The following is a 7,544-nucleotide window of genomic DNA, read 5'->3' on the forward strand; positions in this document are numbered from 1 at the left end:
TTGATTTAAAGATCCATGCATGAAAATTGATTTGCTCGATTTGATCTTAACATGTGGAATTATGCTTAGTTGTTAGTGGATTCGTGACCTAGGATGAAGGATCTACATGATGATATGTTTAATTGTGATTTCTGGTGAATTTGTTCTTGATCATGATGAACTGCTACTGTTTGTCGTCTTTTTTCGCGGAGAAGACGAATGCTCGCTTAGCGAAGGATTATGTTCGCTTAGCGAAGGACTGGAGAAGATGAATGCTCGCTTAGCGAAGGTTTCTGTTCGCTTAGCGAAGGAATGGATTTTAGGCAATACGCTGTCGTTTCAGCCTTGGCGCGCTTCAGTTCAAATGTGAACTGACTTTGATTCCTGGCCAGCGCTTAATTTCAAATTGCCTTGTGTTTTCTCCTTTCCCTCCACATTTCCATGTACATGCTTCACATATGTTTTTTTATTTTTTCATCATCTTTAAAAATTCATAATAAATTGAATATTGATCCAAAAATGTTGAGATTTTTTGCATTGTGTTTCTATTTTTGTCTATTATGTTTTGATCATTTTTCCATAAATTGTGCTTGGTGGTTTTTGTTTTGTGCTAGGGAATGTGAACATGTATCCATTTTGTACCTTGCCTTGCCATATCATTTGTGAAATGCTGAGATTTTATCCAATGCTCATGAAATTTTGCATGCTATAACTAGACTCATTGCTTGAAATTATGGTGTTGATTTGGTATTTTTATCATGTGTCATTGCTGTTTTATGATCATGTTAAGGTAGGTGTGACAATTTGTGTCACACCTTGGCTTGTTCATCTTATGTGATGTGTTTGCCTTGCCAAATAAATTCCAATTGTTCTGGTTTTTTGTATAATGCTTGATATGAATGTTTTGAATGCTCATGATTTTTGGTGGAATTTTTGGAACCATTTCTGATTTAATTGAGATTTTTCATTCTGGATGGTCACATTTGAGCCTTTGAATTGCTTTGAACTTCATTTGATTGTGAAATGCTTGTTCCTTATCCAATGAATGTGAAATTTTGCACACTATTTCTAGACATGTTGAATGTTATTTTGGATTTGGTTTGAGGTTTTTACCATGATCCATCTCTGTTTTATGCCTATGCTAACTTGGTGTGACAATTGGTGTCACACATGTGCTTGTTGTGCTTGCCTTGACTTATGCTATGTGATTGCCATGCTTAATGATGTCCAATGTCTCTAATTTTTTGTGTGATAATCATGTTGTATGTCCTGTTTACTCATGAATTTTGCCAAGATTATTTGAATCATTTTTGATTTAATGTGCATTTGTTCCTTCTGATGTCACAATGTGGTCACAACTTGCATACCTTGCCATGTTTGGTTCATGAAATGCTTTTGGTTAATGATATTGATATGGGACCTTTTGGATTGTGTTCTTGATTGATTGAAGTTGATTCATGTTAAATTTCATGTTCTGTTTTGAATGTTTGACCTGCTTTTGACCCTAGGCTTGGACCTAGTGGTTTGGACTCACCATTTGGGTTGTGGATTTCAGGTTAAAGAAGCACATTGCTATGATTGAAGTTGCTCACTCTCTTGAGTTGATTAAATGGTTAATATTGACTAACTTTGAATTGTTTTGTAGGTTGATGCCAAGTTGTTTGTGTTGTGCCCATTGGCTTGTGGCTTGCACACTGTTGCATTGCTTGCTTATCTGTCTGATTGTGTGATTGACTGTTGTCTGTTGGATTGTTTGAATTGTATACTGATTGGGTTAGATTTTTTTCAGGTACCTAAGTTGCTTTGAGTTCTTTTGAACTTGCTTTTGCTTGGTTGCTTAACCATTGAGGTATAACTCTCTGACTTCATGTAGTCTGGAAGACCTGTCCTGTTATATGGGCAGGCACCTGTCTGAAGTCCTCCTTAAGAGGCGATGCTTGTGAATGTTTAATTTTGTGCCAAGCAGGAAAAGTCCTCTTATGAGGCAATTGGCAGATAAAAGAGATGTGCAATCCATCTCCTGCTACTCAGTGTGTCATTCACTTTGCTCACACACCTTGTGTTGATGCATTGTGGATATTAACCCAAGATCTTGTTGTGTCAGTCATATGTGGAGAAGAGTTCCTACTTTCTGAACTCCCGCACTTTCATTTGTCTGAAGCTCTCCCAGGCCAGGGATAAGAGCTGTGAGGTCCTACCCTCACTTCCTATTTCATCTGCTTCACCCTAACTCTCAATGTTAGGGTTAAGAGCTAATTACACCCGATTCCAGTTGGCTTGTGTTTCACCGCCTAACCTTGTATGAGCCCAATTGTGTGCATATAGTGTGTGTGCTTGCTTTGTGTGCTTGTATGTATTTGCTTGTGCTGTTTAGGATAGCTTGCTCCCTGTGCAAGTTAGATAGAAACCTCAACCTAGGACCATGGTGAATTTACATGTTAACTATTAGGCTCGAGTCAGGCTCCCTTCTAGTTTGTCATTTCCCAGTCTCTGGTTAGGTTAGAAGTTCTTTCCCTGCGTAGGGGAACTACGTCGCCCTGATCCTCATACCAGATGAGGTACGTAGGCAGGAGATGAGCTGATCTCTCCGGGCGCCCTTTTTTCTTTTGCAACTCCTTTGTGTGCGTTTGGAGTCTGACATAAGTCCAGCGATTGGCAGTTGGTTTCCTGTGTCTTGTTTGCTTGGTGGAGTCTGACGAAAGTCCAGCGATTGGCAGTCGATTTCCTGTGTGGTTTTGTTTGGCGTGCGTTAGCCGAGCTACGAGTGCTCTGATTCTTCTCTGGTTAGAGAAGATACGTATGCATAGGATGCGACATCCTAGCGAGCACGTTTCCCCTGTCCCAAACTACGTCGACTCTGATGTCTGTGCTCGACAGACTACGTAGGCCCAGGATGCGATATCCTGCCGAGTCCCGTTTCTTTTGTCTTTCTGTGTTTGTTTCCGGCCCTGTGTGCAGTTTGTGAGCAGTGTTTAGCAACCTTTCTTCTATTCTTTTGAGCGTGGATCCCGTCGAGTACGACAGATGCGTAGGGGTGCTAATACCTTCCCTTCGCATAACCGACTCCCGATCCCATCTTTCTCTGGTTGCGAGACCATGTCTTTCCCAGGTTTACTTCGAGCGTTTCCTTTCCCTCTTTTGGGATAAATAACGCACGGTGGCGGCTCTGTTGTTTCGTTTTCCCGCCGGTTTTTCGCGTAATGCGACACCCTTTACCTTTGGATGGGCCTTCTTAAGAGTGGTTTGAGATCACCAGGCATGCTTGAATTGTATATCCTTGCTTTTCTCATTTTGTTTACTAACCAAAAGCACAAAAATATGTCACTAACATCTTTTGTTTGTAGCTTAAGCAATCACAAGGTCAAAGCTTCTAAGAGATCATCTGTGCAATGATAAGGCCAAGAGGAGATGATAAATAGCATGGTAATGGTTCCCAAATCTCTCATCCATAAAATATTCCCCCCTAGCATCTCAATTAATCATTTTGATCAAAGCAAGTCAAAGGGTTTGAGGTTAATTCCCCAAAGAAACCCTAATTCATCTGTGCACCACAATGCCTTGCTCTTGAAGCAACCTCAGCCCATGGTCAAATACAATCAAGGGAAGTTCTTTAATTCATCATTTCATGCATATTTGAACTTATTTGAGTGTCCTCAATCACCAATTCATCAAGATGTGAGTCATGGACTTGAGAAGTTGATCAGTAAATTCATCTGACTATTTAGAAATTCACTGAGACCTAACTCTTTATGTGTTGGTCAAATGGAGATGATTCCAAAAGAAAAAATGTTCTTAAGGACAATATGAACAACTTTCATGTTCATCACAAATTGATTTGAAGATTGGAAAGCCATCTCCCATTCCAATACATTATAGGTCATTTTGACTGAAACCCTAATTTTGGGTCAACTTCACAAGGACATAACTCATTCATTTTTTATGATTTTGAGGTGGGGTCAAATGAATTGGAAAGCTTAAGATGTCTAATTCAAATGTTATGTTGAATAAAATTTCAAAATCTCAAAGGAAATACATGTGATAATGCAAGACATTATAGGTCCTTTTGGGCCAAATGCATTAAAAGGCAAAAAAGTCCAACTTCAAATGCCCATAACTCTTTAATAAAAAATCCAAATGATGCAAACTTTAAGTCCATTTTGATTGTCCTGAAAAGATATAAAACTTTGATGTTGGAGGTTTTTTCATTTGAAGCTTTCATCATCCAAACAGAAGGGCTTGAACATTGGCCAAATTTGGAAACCTTGCATTGACATGTTTTGCACATTACACTTTAAACTCAAAATTCACTAATTTCCACACTTCAAATGGATTTTTTCCAACATAACAATTGTTCCTTACATCAAGACCTTTCCAACCATTACCCACATGCTTATGTTTGTATTTTCTAATTGGCATTTTCGAAGAGGTGAATGCGTAGGTTCAATTATGGAATGCACATGAAATCTTGATACACAAGCAAATTCAAAGCAAATTACACGTCCATTTCATTCTAGACTGAGCTCAGCTTGCATTTGGCATTGTTTTTGGGCCTTGTGCATGATCATGCAAGCCCATGCAAGGATTATCCATGTTCATGCACACGGATTAATTCATCATTTCCTTGCCACTCCCTTTATAAATAGAGACCCTATTCCATTCAAAATTGATCCCTGATTCAACCTGTTATGCTGCAAAAATCTCTCCATAGCCATCACAAAAGGAATTTCAATTTTCTTCTAAAAAATTCAGATCTAAATTTCAACTACCTTGGTTGATTTTCAGACCTATAATTCCTCAGCCTTGCTTCCTCTTCATCACTAGATCTCATTGCAAGCTTTGGTTGTGAAGGATCGTGCTCTCCATACCTGCATTTCAAAGGTGGATATCAGAACTTTTTCTCTTCGAAACTCTTTGATCCTTGCTTATTTCTTGAGTTCCTTGGTTTGGCTGAAGTCCTCTCAATAGAGGCAACTGATTTGTGCTTTCAATTTTGCAAAAACATGAAGTTCATGATGAACACCATCATACTTCCATCTCTGATTTCTCCATTTATAGGAATCTAGAGTGGAAGTGAATGGTATAGGAGTGATGTACATCACTTCCTCTTTCGATTGATGCCTAGATCGCTTCATTTGGTTAATATTTTTTCTCTACAACTCTGGCCGGAATTATGAGGCTCACCGGAGAAGACGGTGGCTCCGATGGCCGTGCCATTGCCAGATGTGTTGTGGATCGTAGGATTGAATTTCCAGATCTAATCTGGCTCCTTCATTGTTATGACTTTTTTAATGGTAGCGTGTTGCTCGGTTGACTCGAGTGTTTGGTAGGCGCGCGCATATGATCCGTTTGATGCGCCAGCTCAATTAATGAGCTTCTGATCCAACGCTTCTCCTTTTTCCTTTTTTTAATTTCTGATTTCTATTTTCTTTATTTCTTTTAATTCCAATTATTTTCAAAAATCAATATCTTCTTCATTTTTAATCCAAAAATTATGGGACCAATTGCATTAGTCTCCAAATAAATTCTAGTTTCTATTTCTGATTTTTAATATTTTTTATTTCATCATTTGATATTTTTGGTGAATTTTCTCTTTTCTGATTGTTTTTAATTCATTTTATATAGTTTTTGATATTCAAAAAATACAAAAATATTTTCCTAACCTATTTGAATGATGATGAATCTATGAAAAATATTCTCATCAATTTTTTAATTGATTTGAGATTTATTTGAGATTTTAGTTCATTAGGTTATTTTTATTCATTTTTAATTGATTAAAAATAGTTTCTGACTTTTAAAAAATGCTGAAACTTTTTGTCAAACTTAGTTTGACCTTGGTGAATTGGGATAAATTACTTGGACCTTTCAAGGTTGATTTGAAGTGATTTTGAAGTTTGACCTTTCCATTATTTTTAATTCAAGTTTATTTTAATATTAAAAAAATGCCAAAAATATTTTGTTCATTTCTTGACTTCCAATCTTCATCTCACTTCTGTTTTTGATTGTTTGACTTTGATTTTCAATGTTATTGGTCAACATATGATGATTGGTACATTTTATTTCATTTAATGCATTTGTACTTTTGCCATTTTATTTCCATTATCCATCTCCTTCTTCTTCCTCTTCTTATTTTCTTTTGGATCAATGAGTTGAAGGTTGATATGTTAGCATTGATTAGGGAGATTTAATCTTTCTTGATTCAAATATAATTCATCTTGATCAATTGGTCAAGTGAATGGCTTTGCATTAAGGATAGGTTGTTTTCTAAATCATGCAAAAGGCTTAAACCAATACAAGATCATTTCTCTTCTTCTTTTTGGCATGGCAAGTTGTTGGAACTTGGTTCACTAATCAAGACTTCTAACTTGTGTTGTTGCCTATATTGTTATTGACCGGCCTCAGATAGTTGTGACTTCTACATAAGTCCAATTACGATTGCTTAACATATCGCTAAATTTGCCTTATGGCACACTAACTACTAACACTAACCATTAACAATTAACCTTTACTTTTTGCTCTTTACTTTTATGCAATTTACCATTCTTGCACATATTATCCATTTGCTTTTCTCTTTGCTCACTTGAGCACATGTTTATGTTAATGCCATTTGCCTTTTGCTCACTTGAGCACATAATTGTGTATATACTATTGTGCTTGTGTTTTGTTTTGATTGATGTGAACCAAATGCAAAGAAATGGACTTAGATTCTAGGACATACCCTATGCAAAGAATGGAGAAATGGACTTAGATTCTAGGATATTCCCTATGCAAAATTGGAGTAAAAGGATCTTAATGATGAAGATGGGTAGAAGGACCAAGTCTCTAAACTCACTCTTGTCCATTCTTGGTTTACTTCATGAAACTTTTGATGTGTGTGCTTTTGTGTTAGGGAATTCTATGAGAGCTCAAATTGGAGGACCATTGCCATGTTCATCCAAAGTGAAAGACACAAGATACATTGGGGATCTCTTAAAAGACTTGTTTGATTGCTTGAGCTTACTATTTTGTGATTGCTTATTCCAAAGGATGGGAGCTACTTGGATCATCACTATGATCTCAAGAGAGGAACCCCATTATGGTTTTGTTTCTTTATCCCTCACCTTTTGTTTTGCTTAGGACTTAGCCTTTCTTCTTCTTCTCTCCACTCTAACCCAAGCCAAAACTCTTTGTGCAAACATTTAACCTTTGTTTTCAACCATTAGAAACCTAAGCCTTATGCTTTTGATTTTCAAACTTTCTTTTCATAACACTTATTTTGAATTAAACTTTTAAGTCAACTTTGACCATTTTGTATATACTTCTAATTGGTAAACATAACCCATTCAAATGTCTTTTTGTGGTTCCAATGGCCACTTCTTTAATCAAACTTTTCATAACCTTTAGCTATTAGGTTTGAGTTATCCTTGTGGTAGATATAATACTCACCTATATCCTTAGTGATGGACAATGAGTCTTCCTTGCTTATTATAGGGTTAACCCCTCACTAGCATGTTGAAGCTATCCTCACATGGTGGATTTGTGGTTTTGGTTGAGTTTTCTCCCTTTGATAACAAAAGACCTTAAGGCTT

Source organism: Lathyrus oleraceus, chromosome 7, assembly GCF_024323335.1.
Source record: "Lathyrus oleraceus cultivar Zhongwan6 chromosome 7, CAAS_Psat_ZW6_1.0, whole genome shotgun sequence".
NCBI classification, from domain to species: Eukaryota; Viridiplantae; Streptophyta; class Magnoliopsida; order Fabales; family Fabaceae; genus Lathyrus; species Lathyrus oleraceus.